General features: G+C 43.4%; 3 non-coding genes across 3 annotated transcripts; all 3 read left to right on the forward strand.

Annotated features, from left to right (window-relative positions):
* Positions 1–3,014: 3,014 nt before the first annotated feature.
* On the forward strand, positions 3,015–3,135 carry LOC135195127 (U5 spliceosomal RNA). Its single transcript, XR_010310091.1, has one exon. It is a non-coding gene; the product is annotated as a U5 spliceosomal RNA (small nuclear RNA).
* A 13,098-nt stretch (positions 3,136–16,233) lies between these two features.
* On the forward strand, positions 16,234–16,356 carry LOC135195133 (U5 spliceosomal RNA). Its single transcript, XR_010310097.1, has one exon. It is a non-coding gene; the product is annotated as a U5 spliceosomal RNA (small nuclear RNA).
* A 3,007-nt stretch (positions 16,357–19,363) lies between these two features.
* On the forward strand, positions 19,364–19,484 carry LOC135195128 (U5 spliceosomal RNA). Its single transcript, XR_010310092.1, has one exon. It is a non-coding gene; the product is annotated as a U5 spliceosomal RNA (small nuclear RNA).
* The last annotated feature ends 2,289 nt before the right edge of the window (positions 19,485–21,773 follow it).

Below are 21,773 nucleotides of genomic sequence, written 5' to 3' on the forward strand. Positions count from 1 at the left end.
CTGGTACTGACTACTGAGCTGCTATGGCAAAGACAACAGTCTCATACAATGTTAGCTCTCGCCGCCTCTTCATCCTGAGTTGCCAACTGTTCCATTCTACGAAGGAATGGGTTCTGCTAGAACCATCGAGCAGAAAAATACGCTCGGGCAATTGTATTTAAGAGAAATGGATTTTGGTAAATACAAAAGCTGAGTTGGTGTTGTCGTGACAACACCATCAGTATCAAAAATCGAAACTGAAAACTCCTGAGAGGTTTGCAGTTCAATTAGGATACTCGTTGTCTCAGTCGGCATCGATAGAGCTAACTATATATGCGTTTGCACCTCGGACAAATCAACTGCTTAACAGAACATGTCGTGAGGGTAATATACATAGTATATTAGCAGGTTTTTGTACAACGACTTCCATCCTACATTCTTTTCCCTACGAAGAGAGAGAGTAAGGATTGGAGATCTACCGTCTTCATTCTCTAGTCAAGATAAAGGAGAAGTTTTTTCCCGAAGGGAAAAAAGAAACTTCAATGTGAACCGAGACCCGAAGGCGACAGTTCAAGTCTTATCTTATTAGGCAGAAGACTTCATGACTACTGTCCATGAGTCTGCTTTGCCTCAAGAGCCTCAGCGAGGTAGTGACCTATGACTGAGAGTTCTTGTGGATCTGTCAATGGGGGCTTATCCGCTTACGCGACAGAACCTTATTAGGATCTTTGTCAATGGGGACTAGCCCACTTACATGACAAAGCCTTTTTTGGATCTTGTCAATGGGGGCTTATCCACTTACATGACAGAACCTCTATGATCTTGTCAATGGAGGCCAGCCCACTTACATGACAGAACATATTCCAAAAATACGAGCACTAGCAAGGTTCCCAAACATCGTAAAAAACATCGGGAATTCTCGTTTTAGCTCAGTGAGGACCATGGTTTCGCTTAAGTGTTAAGAGATTGTAAGAAACTCGAACACTGCGAATGCCAGAAATTCCTCAGAATCTAAAGCATTCGGCGAAACCCTACCGAATTCGTCAGACGATCAGCAGTGGAGGTCATCTAGATTCCTGTAGAACTCGAGGGAGAGGCAGGATCCTTCCTCAATGACTGGGCTTACGCCAGGTTCCGAATAAGGGCGCCTACCAGGAAGTAAGGCAACTGCTGATAAGAGCGCTTGGTAGGCGTAAAAGAGCCTGCAAGGAGAGGAGAGCCTGATTGTAGAGGCAGGTTCTCGCTCATGAGGAGAGGGGCTTCTGTCCGAGGAAGAGCAGTCGAAAGACGATGATCTTCGGTCTGGCGCCTCACCTCTGGGAGTTTCTACAAGGCTGGGAGGCGCCTCGTGCCTGTAAGAAGCCTCGTGGATGGAAGGAGCAGTGCTGCTGGCGTCTCGTGTCTGATCGAACATCGAGGAAGGAAAACGCCTGTGTTGTCGACTCTCGCCTTTACTGGAGACTCGCGCCTGGCTGGCGCTTTGCGTCTGGCAAGCAGATCGCACCTGGATGGAGCCTCGAGCCTGGCTGGTGCTTCGCGGCTGGAAAGCGGCTCACGCCTGGCTGGCAGCTCGTGCCTGGTGGAGGATGAAGGGGACTCCCAGCCGAAAGCTGGCGAAAACAGGGCTCTCTTGCTCTCTTCCTATCCACAGGCGAACCTTCTGGGAAGCACTCAGGGTTAGAATCCAAGGAGGGCGCTTTCCAACTCCTCTTCATAGGCCGCGACTGCTCGGCCGAGCTCCAGCCGCGCTTGGTGCAAAGCGGAATCGGATGAAGAGAAGCACTCTCTCAGGATGCCTTTGCAACGGCGATCCCTGGCAGTCTGGGACGACACAGATCCTGCTGAAGGGACGCCTGATCGGTGGGAATCCTTCACAGCCTCCGTAAGGCTTTCGACATTCCTCCTCCTCTGGACCTGGGAGTTTGGAAGAGGTCTAGGCCTGGGAGTGTTGCAGAGCCGATCAGATGCTCCCTCCACTGCACTGGGTTCACTGCACTTACCTTCAAAAGCTCGCATTTTGAGCGCCATCTTATGAGGGCATCCTTCAAATTCGCTAATTCCATTTAGACGAATCTTCAGGTTCTGAGTCCTGGATAGGTACTATAGTCTCACTAACTGGCTCGTTAGAACGAGACCTACTCAAGCTTTTCTAATGAAACTTCAGCAATGAAGGTTCTCTAATGAACTACATCAAAACGAAAGTTTCGTAATAATGACTGCCATTCAGTAAATGTATACAGTCATTATTAAAGTACATGTATACCAAAAAAGTATACATCCACTGTAATACAGCAAATTTACTGTAATACAGCAAATTCACTGCATACAGCAAACGTATACCGTCATTATTATGAAAGTTTCGTAATAATGACTTTCAATCGGTAAATGTAAACAGAACGATAATTGACTGATACAAAAGAGCTGTAGTTATATGAAAAACAAAAATCAAATCTACAGTGTGAGGATCTACCGAACCGCTCGTTCGGTAGTCTAACGATATACATTCAATCACATAAACTAACGACAGTACTAGCGACTGACGCAAAAAAGAAAAAACAAAAAAGATAATAAAGCGTATGCCAAGCCAATGATCAAATACGTCACCAAAAGACGGCCAAAAGATCCACAGCAAGCGAAAAACAAAATCCATCAGGAGGAACCAACAACAGAAGTTGTCGGAACCGGCGACAAAGAAAATCTGATTAGAAAACGGGAATGGTTCCTAGTTCTGCCACCCAGCGGCAGGGCGGTAGATCACCTGACCTACCTGTAGCGTGTGCCGCAAAATTTGAATTTCTGTTGGGAACGATGGAATTTAAAGCTAAGTATATATCTGACAGGGAAGTTGAATGTACAAAATCCAAAATTGGTAAACACTATGTTGCTGTTAGTGTTCATATGTTTTCATGCTCTACCTTTTTTTTATTGTATGTGATAGTATTAATGCCGTGGTACTTAAGCCCGTCTTATACTGAACGGTAATTTCGTTGAGTCAGCAGCCAACATGAACTCGGTGTACAACATTATTGGAATGGTAGCTCTGGCTTCCCTTCAAAACGCATAAATCTTTCGCCTTTTACTAAAGATTTCCGTGGAGGGGAGCAACTCAATGAGTCTGTAAACCAGTTTTTACTGTGGTCTACTTCCAGTAGGCCCTAGAAGCAATCATTGTACAACTTGTAATGCATTCATTGCATTGCCAAGCACCTTCTTCCATAGTTAGTATGTAGTTTCTACTAGAAGCTTTTTGTTAGGTAGCATTTTTTTATAAATTCCTTTCGCATTCACCCGATGAAATACAAGATACAGTGTACATTTAATATTCTAGAGTGCCCTTGGCATAAAGATACGTAATATTTTCAAAAAGTGACAATCTGGTGTTTGCCATAGCTCTTGTTTCATTACTGGGGTCATTTGCCGATGTCTTACTGTCCACCTTTAAAAGCTTTGGCTGTTCTGTTTTCTATATTACCACAGGCTATTTACAATTATGAGGGGTCTGGTGCTTGTATTGATTAGATAGAGGTTACTCTCACTTTAAAGTTTGTTGTTCAAGTAACGCGCTGATAGATGTGATCAAGAGTTTATATTAACATTTTGAACATTATTCATTTCTGCTGTCGACACCTTAATTCTCATTGCATTACTAGGCACTGTGGTACTTTCATACGAGATTTTAAGGTTTAATGCTGCTTTTAGTAATTTAGCTTGCTGATTCACAGTTCCCAAAAAGATTTTCATTATACACACTATGGAGTACATAAATGAGGGCAGGTCTAATGGGCTATGTTTCAGTTGTACCTCCAAGCTTTGAACAGATAAAGCATCGTTTCTGTTTTCGTATCTTTAGAAGACACCCCACCGATTTTTATAGCATAGAATAAATGTCAGTGGATTAGTTTTTGTAAAAAGGTGCCGACCACATACTGACGACAAAAGTACGGGGAGTTTACAGTTTAGTTGCCCAGGCCGCACAACACCTTTCTGCCCCGCCCATAATCACTCCGCCACAGTATGTAGTTCATGGACCCGACCCTGCGTGAACATGCTTCGACCTGTCAGACTTTCAAAACTTTCACCAAAACAAACAGCCACCATATTGTTTGTATTCGTCCCCCAATTACCTAGCAGACAATACCCTTGGCCAGCTAAACTGTAGGAGCTCTGTTATTAATTATCAGTTTTTATAAGAATCCTACTATTTGTTGATTTTATGCTAGGCCCCTTTTATTCATTTCTACCCCCTTTACCGTGATGATACCCTTGGCCAGGCCGCGCAACACCTTCTGCCCGGCCCTTAATCCCTCCGCCAAGGTAAGTAGTTCCCTGACCCGACCCTGACCGACCATGCTTCGACCCCAGTCTGTTCCTGTGTGTCAGCACATAAACATTCATCATGTCCGCTTCTTCCACGTCGTATCCCGCGCACGTGCAATTTGCCGCCGCCATTCCAATTACTGTACTGAATCTTGTGATTCTTTGCCATGATGAATGATCAATGCTCGTTTATTTGATGAAGACCGGCCTTCTCGGTGATTTTAGTGGCTTGTGGAGTCAGTGTAACAAAGGCACCGTCGGTCTTGTGAAACAAGGTGATACTTTTCAATGGAGGTGCAACACAAGACAATACCGGAAGCACACCTCTATTCGCAGTAGCTCATTCTTCTCAGGCTCACATCTCTCCTTCTGCACTATCTTAATGTTAATTCACGGCTGGATTCAAGATGCTTCCCAGAAATATATGCAGCTTAATTTGAAAATCGGGTCACTGAACACAATGGTAGATTGGTACAATTTCTGTCAGGACATATGTGTAGACATTTTGGTGATGGACAACCGGAAAATTGGCGGGCCAGGTCACGTGGTAGAAATTGACGAGTCCAAGTTTGGTAAGAGAAAATTTAACAAAGGAAGACGTGTCAATGGTTGTTGGGTTCTTGGCGGGATTGACCACCAAACTAAGGAAAAATTTCTTCAGGTTGTTCCAGACAGAACTACAGAAACACTTCTTCCTATTTTAATTGAAAACATACACCTAGATTCGATTGTAATTTCAGATTGTTGGAAATCATACGAAAATTTGAGTCAACATTTCAAAACACACCATAACATTAGTCACAGATTACATTTTGTAGATCCACATTATAAAAACATACACACAAACACAATAGAATCTACTTGGCAGGTTTTGAAACGAAATGGAGTAGTCTGCAGATTTGTCGGGCAGGCCTTGTAACTCCTTCTGCCCGGGCCACCAATCCCTCTGCCAAGGTAAGTAGTTCCACCCAAAACAGCTGACGACCTCGTTGTGCCCCGACCCAATGCACCCTGTGACCTCAGTTTCTCCTGGCTTCCCAACATGGCTGTCTTATCCCACACATCTTCAGTTAGCCGCCGCTAATCCAGTCACGTTGCTGGATTTAGGTATTTTATGTAATGACAAGAAGTCATTACTTGTCTTTTTAATGAAAAGTGGCCTTCTTGGCGACTTTAGTGGTGAATGTGATAAGTGTAAAGAAGACACAATCAGCCTTGCGAAGCATGGCGAAACCTTCCAGTGTTTGTTCCCCCAATTTCATCCGGCCAGATCCCGCCAAAATCAGTCCATCCAGCCCCAAAGAGAGGAAGATTCGAGTCGTCCAAATCGGGTGTAGTCTGCAGATTCGTCGGGCATGCCTCGTAACTCCTTCTGCCCGGGCCACCAATCATTCCATCAAGATAAGTAGTTCCACCCAAAACAGCTGACGACCTCATGACCTTCGACCTACTTCAGTCTCTTCTGGCTTCCCAACATGGCCAGAATTCTCCGACAATTCCGATTTCGAGTAATTCTCCAACAATTCCGATTTCGAGTAAGGTACGTGGTTTTTTTTTTTTTTTTTTTTTTTTGTCAATGCCGCTTTTTCTTGCCAGAACATACGAGCTTGCCAAGAATCATTAAAAATGAGTATAGGGCGCACAGCGCCGTTCCACCACACCGAAACTAATTCATGAATTTCCAAAATAGGGCCATGAAAACAGTGTTTTCTGTTTTCGTCTAGCCACCATCTTGCTTGTATTCTTCCACTTTCTAGTCCGAGTAATTCTCCGACAATGCCGATTTCGAGTAAGATACGTGGTTTTTTTTTTTTTTTCTGTTGTCGATGCCATTTTTTCTTGCCAGAACATAAGAGCTTGCCAAGAATCATTGAAAATGTGGATAAGGCGTGCAGCGCCATTCCACCACACCAAAACTAATTCACGAATTTCCAAAATAGGGCCACAAAAACAGTGTTTTCATTTTGTTTTTGTTGTCGAAGCCATTTTGTCTTGCCAGAACATACCAGCTTGCCAAGATTCATTAAAAATGTGGATAAGGCACGCAGCGCCATTCTACCACACCAAAACTCATTCACGAATTTCCAAAATAGGGCCACAAAAACAGTGCTTTCATTTCCACCCCCCCAAAAACCCCAGTTCCCAACACGGCCCCCCTTACCGTTTTTATAGACTTTTTGGTATTCCATTACTGCCAAAATATACTTCCGCCATCTTGTTTGTATTCGTCCGCCAATTATCTAGCAGACGGTACTCTTGCCCGACGAAAGTGCAGGCGCTCCACGAAATGTTTTACCTAGAAGTGGCACAGGCAAAAACTTGTATCACTCTTATTTTTCTATATATTGTGTAAAAATATTTACCTTACCAGAGTTGATTGCCCTTTCAAAGCTTTTTTAGAATTAATTGAACATGCATATCCATTAACCCTCTTACGCCGAATGGACGTATTAAACGTCGAGTCAAAATGTCTCCCGTATGCCGAATGGACGTATCATACGTCGACTCAAAAAAGTTTGTGAGGACCAGAGATTAAGACAGGTAGCTGGGTACTGATGATTTATTTACAGACAAACTGGGTTGACATAGACAGGTGCGGACGGATATGTAGTGCAGTCTCGCACCGCAAACAGAAATGACTCTGAGACAGTAAATTTGTGTTTTCTTACAGACATACATTTAGATATAATTAGGCGTACAAATAATGAAATTGCATGTGTTATACATCGGCAAAAAGGCCGCGGAACGCTCTATCAGACGGAAGTAAGAACAACGCAACTTGATGATTGAGTTCGATGAAAATAGGGAAAAAGCGTTGTCCTTACAAATACTCCGCCCCAAGACAATGATTATGGAGTAATTATTGGATGACAATCTAGGAGGCAGGGGGCGACCCCGTGTCCTTGTGACACTTGTTGTGGGGCGTCCTCAAGTGTAGTCCTTCGGTTTTGCAGATTGACAGGATGCCTCCCCTGGCGGTAGCCTGGGGTGTTCTACTGTATGCCGGGCGACCAAGACGGTGTGATAGAGAGCGGCATTGTGTGTGGTGGTGGAGTGGGATGGGCCGTGGGGATCCCCAGGTGCGGCAGCGGCATAGGTTGGGCTGAGGAAGTCCCCAGCGCGGCAGCAGCGTCCCGCGGGCAGAGCGGAACCACAGGTGAGCAGCGGCGTCAGCAAGTCGAGGAAATCCACAGGTAGTGGTGTCGGCAGGCAGGGGAGGCCCACAGGCGTGGCAGCGGTGTCGGTGGGCCGAGGAGGACTACAGGCGTGGCATCGACGTCAAGAAGGCCGAGCGAGCCCCAGGAATAATGGCAGCATCAAGGGTTTGAATAGGCCCACAGGTAGCGACGTCAGGGGGCCGAGCAGGCCCACGTGTGCGGCAGCGACGTCGGGTGGGTAAAGCAGGTCCCTCGGTGTAGCAACGGCGTCGGCAGGCAGGGGAGGCCCACAGGCAGCGATGTCAGGTGGGTAAAGCACGTCCCTGGGTATAGCAGCAGCGTCGGCAGGCAGGGGAGGCCCACAGGCAGCGACGTCGGGTGGGTAAAGCACATCCCTGGGTATAGCAGCGGCGTCGGCAGGTAGAGGATTTCGTCTGGGGACTCGCAGGTGCAACAATGGCACCGGGGGAAGAACCAAGGAGCCCTGCCCCGCAGGTTCGGCGGGTCGAGAAGATATCTGGCATCCCCCGGGTGAGGCAAAGGAGGCTGCGAAGTCAGATTGATGTTTCTGAACCGCCGCCTGAATTTTGTGTTGGCTGACCAGCACCCAGCTACCCGTCCTCGAAATAAACACCAAAACATGCTGGGAAGCAGTGCCGTGATTAGTCCGTTAATGGCGTTGGTGTAGTCCTCACAGTGGAGTTTTCAGAGACCTAAACTGTGGTGCCGTATTGAGTCCGTTAAAGGTTCTCTGAAGGTGAGCGGCCGTAATTAGTCCGTTAAAGGCTGGGCCTAAACTGCTGTGTCACCAACTCCGGGAGGTCACCAGTTGTGAGGACCAGAGATTAAGACAGGTAGCTCGGTACTGATGATTTATTTACAGACAAACTGGGTTGACATAGACAGGTGCGGACGGATATGTAGTGCAGTCTCGCACCGCAAACAGAAATGACTCTGAGACAGTAAATTTGTGTTTTCTTACAGACATACATTTAGATATAATTAGGCATACAAATAATGAAATTGCATGTATTATACATCGGCGAAAAGGCCGCGGAACGCTCTATCAGATGGAAGTAAGAACAACGCGACTTGATGATTGAGTTCGATGAAAATAGGGAAAAAGCGTTGTACTTACAAGTTTTTTTAAAAATTCGCGGAAAAAAACTTATAGGCCTACCAGCCAAAAACTTTTGAATCACGCGCCTTGGGGGATGCTGGGAGTTCACGGATCAAGGCGTTGTTTTGTTTACAATCGCTACGCAGGCGCGCAAGCGCGAATTTCATTCTTATCACACTAAAAAGTATCAGTGACACATTCAAAAATTATTTCGTCGCTTTGACATAATTTTTGCACCATTTTAAATTATCCTTTACATGAAGTATTATATATGAAATGTGCGCAATTTTCATGAACAATACAACTAAAAACAACCCATGGTTGTAGCTTTTATCAGTTTTGAAATATTTTCATATAAATAACGCTAAGTGCAAAAATTTCAACTTTCGGTCAACTTTGACTCTAACGAAATGGTCGAAAAACGCAATTGTAAGCTAAAACTCTTATATTCTAGTAATATTCAATCATTTACCTTCATTTTGCAACGACTTGGAAGTCTCTAGCACAATATTTCGATTTATGGGTGAATTTATGAAAAAAAAAAAAAAAAAAAATAAACATTTTCTTACGTCCGCGCGGTAACTCTTCCGAAAAAATCAGAATTTTTTTTGTGCGATTGTCGAAATGTTTACACTATTTAAAATTAGCTGTTACATAAAGTTTTATATATGAAAATGTGCGCAATTTTATGTAGAATACAACTAAAAATTATTGAAGGTTGTAGCTTTTCTCTTTTTTCGAAATATTTGCATATAAATCACGATAAATAGAAAAAAAACCCACGTTCGGTCAAATTTGACTCTACCGAAATAGTTGAAAAACGCAAATGTAAGCTAAAACTCTTTAGGCCTAGTAATATTGAGTCATTTATCTTAATTTTGAAACAAATTTGAAGTCTCTAGAACAATATTGTGATTTATGGTGAATTTTTGAAAAATATATTTAACTTCCCTAAGCGCGCCAATTCGCGGCCGCAAGTCTCCGAAATGCGTACATCGCAGTATCCTAATATTTGCTCCTTTTCATATTAGCCGTTTTATAGAGTTTCATATATCAAAATGTGCGCAAATTCATTTAGAATACAATAAAAAATAGTTGAAGGTTGTAGCTTTTCCCATCTCCGAAATATGTGCATATAAAAAAAAAATATAGATAAAAATTTTGACATTTGGTCAACTTTAACTCATCCGAAATGGTCGAAATCTGCAATTCTAATCTAAAACTCTTACAGTATCGTAATATTCAATCATTTTTCTTCATTTTGAAACACATTAGAAGTCTCTAGAACAGTATTTAGATTTACGGTGAATTTTTGAAAATAACATTTTTTTACGTCCGCGCGTTACCAATTTGTACATCATTTTGTGATAATATTTTTCTGATGTTGCTTTTATTGTTTTACAATGTATTATATATCAAAATTATTGCAATTTAGTGTACAATACAACGAAAAAAAAGTAACTCGTTAGCTTTGACCGTTTTTTGCACAGCATGATTTGAATACAATTATGTATGAATTTTTTTTTGCTACCATATATCACATTATTTACATATGATAATGATATTATTTTTCATTTCTGATGGTTGCATACTAAACTTCAGGCAATGACAAAAAAAGGAGCCAAAAATGAACTCTTAATCTTCAAAACTAAGCGTGCTGTGATTTTTTGAAAAAATTATTTTTTCCGCTTCCGCGTAAGAGGGTTAACTAAAGTAGATTCAACACCCGCCAAAATGAGGTCTATTGTTGCGGAAATTACACAATCCCAGGACTTCGCTGTGCAAACGGGATCGTCATCTCCACCCATGCCTGTTCCACAAATTCCAGTTGTCCAGGTAAAGCCATATGTACCCATCCCAGCCAGAAAGAATAGAAGAATCGTGTTCCCCAAAGACTCGGATGATTCTGATTTCCAACTCTAAGCTTGACTATATTTCTGGGGGGACTTTTGGGCTGAGCACGGATTTGATGCCTCACAATATTAAGGTAAGTTAATTGATGTATATGTACGATATGTTCATTTGTTAAGGTTGGAACCAAGTAGGTAATATGTATAGTAGGTCAGTGTTTTTATTGGCAAGCGGAAGTCAGGGCTGCTCACCATATCCGAACATTCACGTTTGTTAGCAGTCCACGTGTTCGAACTATGAACTCGCACATAACTTTAATCCATGTATTCTAGGAAATATCAACTATGTTTACATATCCGCAAGAAGTTAGCAGTGCCAGTCATGTCCGAGCGTACAAGTAACGGAGCATGTTAATAAAATGATCGCTAAAATGGTAACAATACAATGCTTACCTACAGAACTTACCATACGGGATTCACCCCCGGCTAGGTAAGGGCACGTGCCCTAAGTAAGGTTAGGGGTGGTTCGTTTGGTTAGGTCGCAATCACTGTTTTCATACCATACTGGGGGGCAGTGGCGGCTTGTCAATAGGGACTGTGAGACTGCAGCCCCCCCTATCAGACGCCAGCCACACATAACTTCATAACACAAACAAACACATGGACATGCATGTGAAGAAACTCATCACTTCATCAGTGCTGAACTTAACATTACACACAGTGATACAAATGCACTAGAACCATGCAAATTACAAATGTGGGAGAAAGGGGGAGGGCTTCCCGCGGCGGAAAGGAGAGCGTAGACTGCCACTGACGCAGTCTTGTCTCAGCTGTTGTTGTGAATGGCTGAGAGTTCTTGCGTCGCTCTTGTTTTCGATAGTGTTTTTCAATTTGCCAGGGATGATTTTAAAATATTATTGAAGTGTAACAATTAGGTTTTTGAATATATTTTCTTTTTATGTCTGTTCGTTTCCTTTCACACAATAAAGGCTAAAGGTTTTCTGGAGCAGCACCTCCACTAATTTTAGCTACGAGCCGCCACTGCTGGGGGGTCCAGGTTACGGCACGCAACCTAAGTGTGGTTAGGTTGGTTCCTTTGGTTAGGTCGCAATCACTGTTACCATATCATACTGGGGGGTCCCCGGCTAGGTAAGGGCACGCGACCTAAGTCTGGTGAGGTTGGTTCATTTGGTTTAGTTTGCCAGGTAGCACATCTCATGCCCGAACGTTCACGCGCATCTCATGAACAGAACATCCACTTAGGCTAATAGCCCATATGTTCGGGCTACGAATGTACAGTAGGAGTACAGATTAGTTACCAGTCCACACATCTCTTGCCCAAACGTCTACTTAGGCTAATAGCCCATATGTTCGGGCTACAAATGTAGAATAGGGGGACAGTTTAGTTACCTAGGCCGCCCATCTCATGAACCGAACGTCCACTTAGGCTAACAGCCCAATTGTTCGTACTATGAATGTAGAGTAGGAGGACAGTTTAGTTAGCCAGACTGAACGCAGAACGAATGTAGAGTAAAAGGTCATCCACACAGCCATTTCGTAGTTTTCCTAGTGTTCATTGTCGTCGTCTTTGTATTCCCACCACCCAAAAACCCGAGTTTCTCAATAGGTCCCCCCTTACTGTGTTCTCACCCCACCCAAAAACCCCGGTTCCCAACAAGGGCCCCCATTATCGTTTTTATAGGTTTTTTGGTTTTCTATTGCTACACATATTTTCAAAACTTGCACCAAAACAAACAGCCCCATCTTGTTTGTATTCATCCGCCAATTACCTAGCAGATGATACCCTTGACCAATTAAATTGTAGGCGCTCCCAAAAGTACTTTTCCATAAATAAAGAAGAGACTTTTCTCTGGGATTGAATCATAGGCCATGATATTTTATATATTCGTGATCTATGTTTATAGATACAAGTAGTTCTGATACACTTCTTTAAAGACAACTTCCTCTATGCAAGCCCTGCAATAACAGAAAATTAAAGAAAATAAGGCACTGCTGGCTGGAATTAAAACACTGCTACACCAGCACAGCGAAAGAGGAAGGCCTGTCACCTTAAACTGGATACCCAGTCACATAGGAATTCCAGGCAATGAGAGGGCTGATGAGCTAGCCAAAAGTACAAAACACATTGACAGAGTGCAAGTACTACATATACAACCTGCACTGCAACAAGTCAAAAATGCAATGAAACCACTCTGCAAAGAAAAATTGATAAATGACCATCGTGAGTGGGTAGAAAAGAACTCACCATCTGCCAGATGGTATAAGAAATCGACTGGTCTAGTGCCTCCTCCCATAGACAGGCACACACCAAGAAAACTTGCTGTGATCATCCACAGACTCAGGCTAGGATATAAAGCCTGCTGGGAAATTGTGGAAAACAGTGTCAGACCATGTGAACACTGTCAAGAAGAAACACAGCAACCACTCCTTCACTACCAGCTGGAATGCAGAGAAACAGCACAGCTAAGAGGTGCAGCACAAAATGCAATACCTGCACAAGATGCTGAGCATGCAGCTGCCACAGTCACAAAGACAATCATTGAAAACTTAGAAGAGCATGCCCAGGTGCTCTACAACCTACCTCCACCAAGGTAATCAAACTAATAAAATCAATCACCCTCATCACATCCCCTCATTGTAAGGCTCTATCCACATCATCCACTATCATTCTTTTAAAAAACTTTACCTACAACTAGAATCCTCCCGCAGGGACCCAAGGGAGTAAAGGGTTGGACAACCCCACCTGCACCGCTTCTCCGATTTTCGAAAGCCTTACACTCATTCAAACTTCTTCTATAATATGACATGATTGCCCTCTCTTACTGACACCATCATCCTTCCCCTGTCCACTCCTATCTCTACAACTAAAGATATTTCCAATTTAAAAAAACTAACCATGTACCTAAAGAATCTTTTCAGATCACCTACGGGCCGAACTAGGGAAAGGCCCGTGCCAACAAGAAGTGTTGGCTTAATACAACAACAACAACAACAACAACCTTTCACTAATTTTATTTAACTATAACAACATGCCAAATTCTAATGTATTCCATATTGTGTAGAATTCTCTGGCCTTTCCGCTAATTACCATGTACGAACACAGACTGTGTCTTCGTTATTTATGAATGTATGTAAGAAAACACAAATGTACTGTCTCAGAGTCATTTCTGCTCTCGGTGCAAGTCGGTACTACTTATCCGACCGCACCTGTCTATGTCAACCCAGTTTATCTATAATAAATCATCAGTACTACCCAGTTACCTGTCTTACTCTCTGGTCCTCACAACTGGTGACCTCCCGGAGTCAGTGACACAGCAGTTTAGGACCAGCCTTTAACGGACTAATTGCAGCCGCTCACCTTCAGAGAACCTTTAGTGGACTCAATATGGTACCACAGTTTAGGTCTCTGAAAGCTCCATTCAAAGGATGACACCAACTTCATTAACAGACCCATCACGGCACAGCTTCCAGGTGTGTTTTGGCGTTTTTTGAGTGATTTCGTCCATTCTGTGAGCGAGACAAACCACGAGGATGGATAGCTGGGTGTTGGTCAGGCAACACAAAATCAGTCGGTGGTCCAGAAACATCCATTCGATGTCGCGGCCTCCCTTGCCTCAGTCGGGGGATGCCAGATACCTTCCTGACCCGCTGAACTTGCAGGCCTCCTCGGTTCTTCCCCTGGGTGCCATTGCCGCACCTGCGAGTCCCCAGGCAACCTCCTGACACTGCTGGTGCACCCAGTTTCCTGCTTTACCCACCCGACATCACTGCCGCACATGTGGGCCTGCTCGGGGCCCCGACATCGCTGCCTGTGGGCCTCCTCTACTCCCCCGACACTGCCACACCTGTGGACCTGCTCACCCTTCCGGCGCCGCCTGTAGTCCTTCTCGGCCCATTGACACCACTGCTGCACCTGTGGGTTTCCTCTGTCTACTGACACCGTCACCTATGGGCCTCCTCGATCTGCTGATGCCCGCTCCCTCAGCAGTCTTGGTCGCCCTCAATCAACAATAGAACCCCCCAGGCAACTGCCAGGAGAGGCATCTTGTCAGCCAGCTACGCTGAAGGACTCGACATTCGATGATGCCCCACAACAAGTGTCACAAAGACATGTGTAAGTGTTTACATAATAAAAATATGGAATGTTAGTCCATATATATAAAAGATTGCTTGCAGGAATGTGATCAGACTAGAGACGCTAAAGATGACGTATACGATAAGTATGTAGGCTAAGTTGACATGCCGTCACCTGTAGTCATTCAATTGTTTATAATATTAGTCCAAGCTCCCTGCTTGAGACAACTACCCCGACCTATGATTCAAACGGCCTACGTAATCTGTAGCGTGTCTCATTTTGATTGTGTGTTCGTATGAAACTATGTCATTTGTATGTATGTTCATATGTTCGAACTACTGTCTGTTCCTTCATAACTTGTAACAGAGATGGTAGACAGGCAGAACAGAGTTAGCTATCGTCATTAGAAGACCTGTATCTCTTTACCTAAGCTTTTATCATGTAGAGAGAACAGAAGTAGCCATCATCATTGGCAGAAGCGATCAAGCTATCGTTATTAGAAGACTTGTACAATCATATCTGATCTTCAGCATGTAAAACTTCAGAAGAATATATCTATTTTTTATACTTCGTGTTTTCTACAAGAACCTCCTCACCGAATCATCATCATGAGTTTAACACATCGTCGTAATAACCAAGAACATAATACCGACTTCGTAAGTGATCTACAAACCCCAAGACACTCCCACGAATATGGAAGTGCAATACCAACCGACTTAGCGTATGATTATCGCAAGTCTAACATTACCTCATAGGGCGCCTTATCATACAAGGCACAAGCCCTAATACATGTAGGACATGTGGTCACCTCCTTCCTCCAAGATATTTTTCATCCAATCATTATTCCATATTAATTATCTTGTGAGGGGGGAGTATTTGTAAGGACAACATCCTTTCACTAATTTCATTTAACTATAACAACATGCCGAATTCTAATTTATTCAATATTGTGTTGAATTCTCTTGCCTTTCTGCCAATATGATTACCATGTATGAACAAAGACTGTGTCTGTAGTTATTTATGACTGTCTCAGAGTCATTTCTGCTCTCAGTGCGAGTCGGTACTGCTTATCCGTCCACACCTGTCTATGTCATCCCAGTTTGTCTGTAATAAATCATCAGTACCCAGTTACTTTTCTCTCTCTGGTCCTCACACTTCCCTTGCAAAAGAGAATGTCATCTATACATTGTGTCAAATTCTCTATCATTTCCAGATAAAAAGAACAGTGAACAGAGGTCGGGCAGAAAATCCTTTTAATCTAATCCCCTCACATACTAAGATGATCGTGTATAGGGTCAAAGCTGAATTTGAGATTGTAGCATTTTGCACCCATGCACAAGCATCTTCCAGTATGTGTCAGGGATAATCCGTTGACCTTTAATTCCTCAGAGTTAAGAATGAGGAATACAACTACAAGCAGAAAATAAGCTAAGCTGCAGACAACCCAAGAGAAAAAAAACTAAAGTGAGCTGGAGAACTTCATAATGTAACAAACAAGTTTTTTCTGCTACAACATGAAATCCAAAATTGATATATATGATATGTACCCATTTGTGTATATGTTTCCATGATCCACCTTTTTTTTTTTTATTATTGTATGTGAATTTCCAAGTTGATATTAATGCCACGGTACTTATGCCCGTTTTATACTGAACTACAGTTACTTTGAGTAAGCACCTAAAATGAACTCGGTGTACAACATTATTGAAATGGTAGCTCTGGCTTCCCTTCATAACGCTTAAATCTTTCGCCTTTTACTAAAGATTTCCGTGGAGGGGAGCAACTCAATGAGGTCTGGTAAACCCAGTTTTTACTGTGGTCTACTTCCCAGTAGGACCCTATAGAAGCAATCATTGTACAACTTGTAATGCATTCATTGCATTGCCAAGCACCTTCTTCAATAGTTAGTATGTAGTTTCTATTAGAAGCTTTTTGTTAGGTAGCATTTTTAAATAAATTCATTTTGCGTTCACCAAATGAAATACAAGATACTGTGTACATTTAATTGTCTAGACTCTAGAGTGCCCTTGGCATAGGGAAAATATTTTCAAAAAGTGACAATCTGGTGTTTGTCATAGCTTTGTTTCATTACTGGGGTCATTTGCCGATATCTTACTGTCCACCTTTAAAAGCTTTGGCTGTTCTGTTTTCTATATTACCACAGGCTATTTACAATTATGAGGGGTCTGGTGCTTGTATTGATTAGATAGAGGTTACTGTCACTTTAAAGTATGTTATTCAATGAACACACTGATAGATGTTTATAGATGTGATCAAGAGTTTGATATTAACATTATTTTGAACAATATTCATTTTTGCTGTTGACACTATTCTCATTGTATTACTATGCACTGGGGTATTTCCACATGAGATTTTAAGGTTTAACGCAGCTTTTAGTAATTTAGCTTGCAGGTTCACAGTTCCCTGAAAGATTTCCATTATAAACACTGTGGAGTACGTAAAGGAGGGCAGGTCTAATGGACTATGTTTCAATTGTACCTCCAAGCTTTGAACAGATAAGGCATCGTTTCTGTTTTCGTATCTTTAGAAGACACCCCAACGATTTTTAAAGCATAGAATAGTTGGATTAGTTTTTGTAAAAAGGTGTCGACCACATACTGTTGACAAAAGTACTTTTCCATAAATAAAGAAGAGCCTTTTCTCTGGGATTGAATCATAGGCCATGATATTTTATATATTCATGATCTATGTTTATAGATAATATGTAGTTCTGTTACACTTCTGTATGGACAATGTCTTTTCACTAATTTCCTTTAACTATAACAACATGCCAAATTCTAATGTATTCCATATTGTTTAGAATTAGCTGGCCTTTCCGCCTTTATAATTACTATGTATGTACACAGACTGTGTCTGTAGTTATTTACGAATGTATGTACGAAAACACAAATGTACTGTCTCAGAGTCATTTCTGCTCTCTGTGTGAGTCGGTACTGCTTATCCGTCCGCACCTGTCCGTCAACCCAGTTCGTCTATAATAAATCATCAGTACCCAGGTACCTGTCTTACTCTTTGGTCCTCACAACTGGTGATCTCCCGGAGTCGGTGACACAGCGGTTTAGGACCAGCCTTTAACGGACTAATTATGACCGCTCACCTTCAGAGGACCTTTAGTGGATTCAATATGGTGCCACAGTTCAGGTCTCTGAAAACTCCATTCCGAGGATGACACCAATGCCATTAACAGACCCATCACAACACAGCTTCCAGGTGTGTTTTGGCGTTTTTGAGTGGTTTCGCCCATTCTGTGAGCGAGACAAGCCACGAGGATGGGTAGCTGGGTGTTGGTTAGCCAACACAAAATCAGGCGGTGGTCCAGAAACATCCGATGTCGCGGCCTCCCTTGCCTCAGTCGGGGGACGCCAGATACCTTCCTGACCCGCTGAACTTGCAGGCCTCCTCGGTTCTTCCCCCCGGGTGCCATTGCTGCATCTGTGAGTCCCCAGGCACCCTCCCAACACCGCTGCTGCACCCAGGGTCCTATTTTACCCACCCAGCGTCACTGCCACACCTGTGGGCCTGCTCGGGGCCCCCGACATCGCTGCCTGTGGGGTCGGGTCCTCTACTACTCCCCCGACGCTGCCACACCTGTGGACCTGCTCACCCTTCCGGTGCCGCCGTAGTAGTCTCCTCGGCCCATTGACACCACTGCTGCACCTGTGGGTCTCCCCTGCCTGCTGATGCCACCACCTTTGGGCATCCTCAACCTACTGTGGCCCCTGCCTGGGGGTCACCACGGCCTGCCCCATGCCGCTACCGCACACAGTGCAGCTCCCTCTACAGTCTTGGTCACCCTCAGTCGACAATAGAACCACCCAGGCAACTGCCAGGGGAGGCATCTTGTCAGCCAGCTATGCCGAAGGACTCGACATTCGATGACGCCCCACAACAAGTGTCACAAAGACATGTAGGACATGTGGTCACCTCCTTCCTCCAAGATATTTTTCATCCAATCATTATTCCATATTAATTATCTTGTGAGGGGGGGAGTATTTGTAAGGACAACGTCCTTTCACTAATTTCATTTAACTATAACAACATGCCGAATTCTAATGTATTCAATATTGTGTTAAATTCTCTTGCCTTTCTGCCAATATGATTACCATGTATGAACAAAGACTGTGTCTGTAGTTATTTATGACTGTCTCAGAGTCATTTCTGCTCTCAGTGCGAGTCGTACTGCTTATCCGTCCGCACCTGTCTATGTCATCCCAGTTTGTCTGTAATAAATCATCAGTACCCAGTTACTTTTCTCTCTCTGGTCCTCACACTTCCCTTGCAAAAGAGAATGTCATCCATACATTGTGTCAAATTCTCTGTTATTTCCAAATGAAAAGAACAGTGAACAGAGATCGAGCAGAAAATCCTCCTATTTTAGTCCCCTCACATACTAAGATGATCGTGTATAGGGTCAAAGCTGAATTTGAGATTGTAGCATTTTGCACACATGCACAAGCATCTTCCAGTATGTGTCAGGGATAATCCCTTGACCTTTAATTCCTCAGAGTTAAGAATGAGGAATACAGCTGCAAGCAGAAAATAAGCTAAGCTGCAGACAACCCAAGACAAACTAAAGTGAGCTGGAGAACTTCATAATGTAACAAACAAGTTTTTTCTGCTAGAACATGAAATCCAAAATTGATATATATATGATATGCAGCCATTAGTGTATATGTTTCCATGCTCCACCTTTTTTTTATTATTGTATGTGAATTTCCAAGTTGATATTAATGCCATGGTACTTATGCCTGTTTTATACTGAACTATATTTACTTAGAGTAAGCACCTAAAATGAACTCGGTGTACAACATTATTGGAATGGTAGCTCTGGCTTCCCTTCAAAACGCATAAATCTTTCGCCTTTTACTAAAGATTTCCGTGGAGGGGAGCAACTCAATGAGTCTGTAAACCAGTTTTTACTGTGGTCTACTTCCAGTAGGCCCTATAAGCAATCATTGTACAACTTGTAATGCATTCATTGCATTGCCAAGCACCTTCTTCAATAGTTAGTATGTAGTTTCTACTAGAAGCTTTTTGTTAGGTAGCATTTTTAAATCAATTCATTTTGCGTTCACCCAATGAAATACAAGATACTGTGTACATTTATTTGTCTAGACTAGATTGCCCTTGGCATAGGGAAAATATTTTCAAAAAGTGACAATCTGGTGTTTGTCATAGCTTTGTTTCATTACTGGGGTCATTTGCCGATATCTTACTGTCCACCTTTAAAAGCTTTGGCTGTTCTATTTTCTATATTACCACAGGCTATTTAAATTATGAGGGGTCTGGTGCTTGTATTGATTAGATAGAGGTTACTGTCACTTTAAAGTATGTTATTCAATGAACACACTGATAGATGTTTATAGATGTGATCAAGAGTTTGATATTAACATTATTTTGAACAATATTCATTTTTGCTGTTGACACTATTCTCATTGCATTACTATGCACTGGGGTATTTCCATATGAGATTTTAAGGTTTAACGCTGCTTTTAGTAATTTAGCTTGCAGGTTCACAGTTCCCTGAAAGATTTTCATTATAAACACATGGAGTACGTAAATGAGGGCAGGTCTAATGGACTATGTTTCAATTGTACCTCCAAGCTTTGAACAGGTAAGGCATCGTTTCTGTTTTCGTATCTTTAGAAGACACCCCAACGATTTTTAAAGCATAGAATAGTTGGATTAGTTTTTGTAAAAAGGTGCTGACCACATACTGTTGACAAAAGTACTTTTCCATAAATAAAGAAGAGCCTTTTCTCTGGGATTGAATCATAGGCCATGATATTTTATATATTCATGATCTATGTTTATAGATAATATGTAGTTCTGTTACACTTCTGTATGGACAACGTCTTTTCACTAATATCCTTTAACTATAACAACATGCCAAATTCTAATGTATTCCATATTGTTTTGAATTAGCTGGCCTTTCCGCCTTTATAATTACTATGTATGTACACAGACTGTGTCTGTAGTTATTTACGAATGTATGTACGAAAACACAAATGTACTGTCTCAGAGTCATTTCTGCTCTCTGTGTGAGTTGGTACTGCTTATCTGTCCGCACCTGTCCGTCAACCCAGTTCGTCTATAATAAATCATCAGTACCCAGGTACCTGTCTTACTCTTTGGTCCTCACAACTGGTGACCTCCTGGAGTCGGTGACACAGCGGTTTAGGACCAGCCTTTAACGGACTAATTATGACCGCTCACCTTCAGAGGACCTTTAGTGGATTCAATATGGTGCCACAGTTTAGGTCTCTGAAAACTCCATTCCGAGGATGACACCAATGCCATTAACAGACCCATCACAACACAGCTTCCAGGTGTGTGTTGGCGTTTTTGAGTGGTTTCGCCCATTCTGTGAGTGAGACAAGCCACGAGGATGGGTAGCTGGGTGTTGGTTAGCCAACACAAAATCAGGCGGCGGTCCAGAAACATCCGATGTCGCGGCCTCCCTTGCCTCAGTCGGGGGACGCCAGATACCTTCCTGACCCGCTGAACTTGCAGGCCTCCTCGGTTCTTCCCCCCGGGTGCCATTGCTGCATCTGTGAGTCCCCAGGCACCCTCCCAACACCGCTGCTGAACCTAGGGTCCTATTTTACCCACCCAGTGTCACTGCCACACCTGTGGGCCTGCTCGGGGCCCCCGACATCGCTGCCAGTGGGTCTCCTCTACTCCCCCAACGCTGCCACACCTGTGGACCTGCTCACCCTTCCGGTGCCGCCTGTAGTCCTCCTCGGCCCATTGACACCACTGCTGCACCTGTGGGTCTCCCCTGCCTGCTGATGCCACCACCTTTGGGCCTCCTCAACCTACTGTGGCCCCTGCCTGGGGGTCACCACGGCCTGTCCCATGCCGCTACCGCACACAGTGCAGCTCCCTCTACAGTCTTGGTCGCCCTCAGTCGACAATAGAAACCCCCAGGCAATCGCCAGGGGAGGCATCCTGTCAGCCAGCAACGCCGAAGGACTCAACATTTGATGACGCCTCACAACAAGTGTCACAAGGACATGGGGGACATGGGGTTATTGTCCTGCTGTATTTTGTAGTGTTAAGTGGAAAGTGTGATTGAGGGTAGGTTTGGTAGCCAGACAGGTTAAGTTTATGTGGGGAGGTTACTTGTTTTTTGTGATCCCGCCACATTATTTTTTGGCGCCCGAACAGGGACTGCTGGTGTGGAAGCTGCAGGACAATTGGTCTAGGCTAGTGTGTGTGATTGGTGAGAA

This window comes from Macrobrachium nipponense, chromosome 15 (genome assembly GCF_015104395.2).
Source record: "Macrobrachium nipponense isolate FS-2020 chromosome 15, ASM1510439v2, whole genome shotgun sequence".
NCBI lineage: Eukaryota > Metazoa > Arthropoda > Malacostraca > Decapoda > Palaemonidae > Macrobrachium > Macrobrachium nipponense.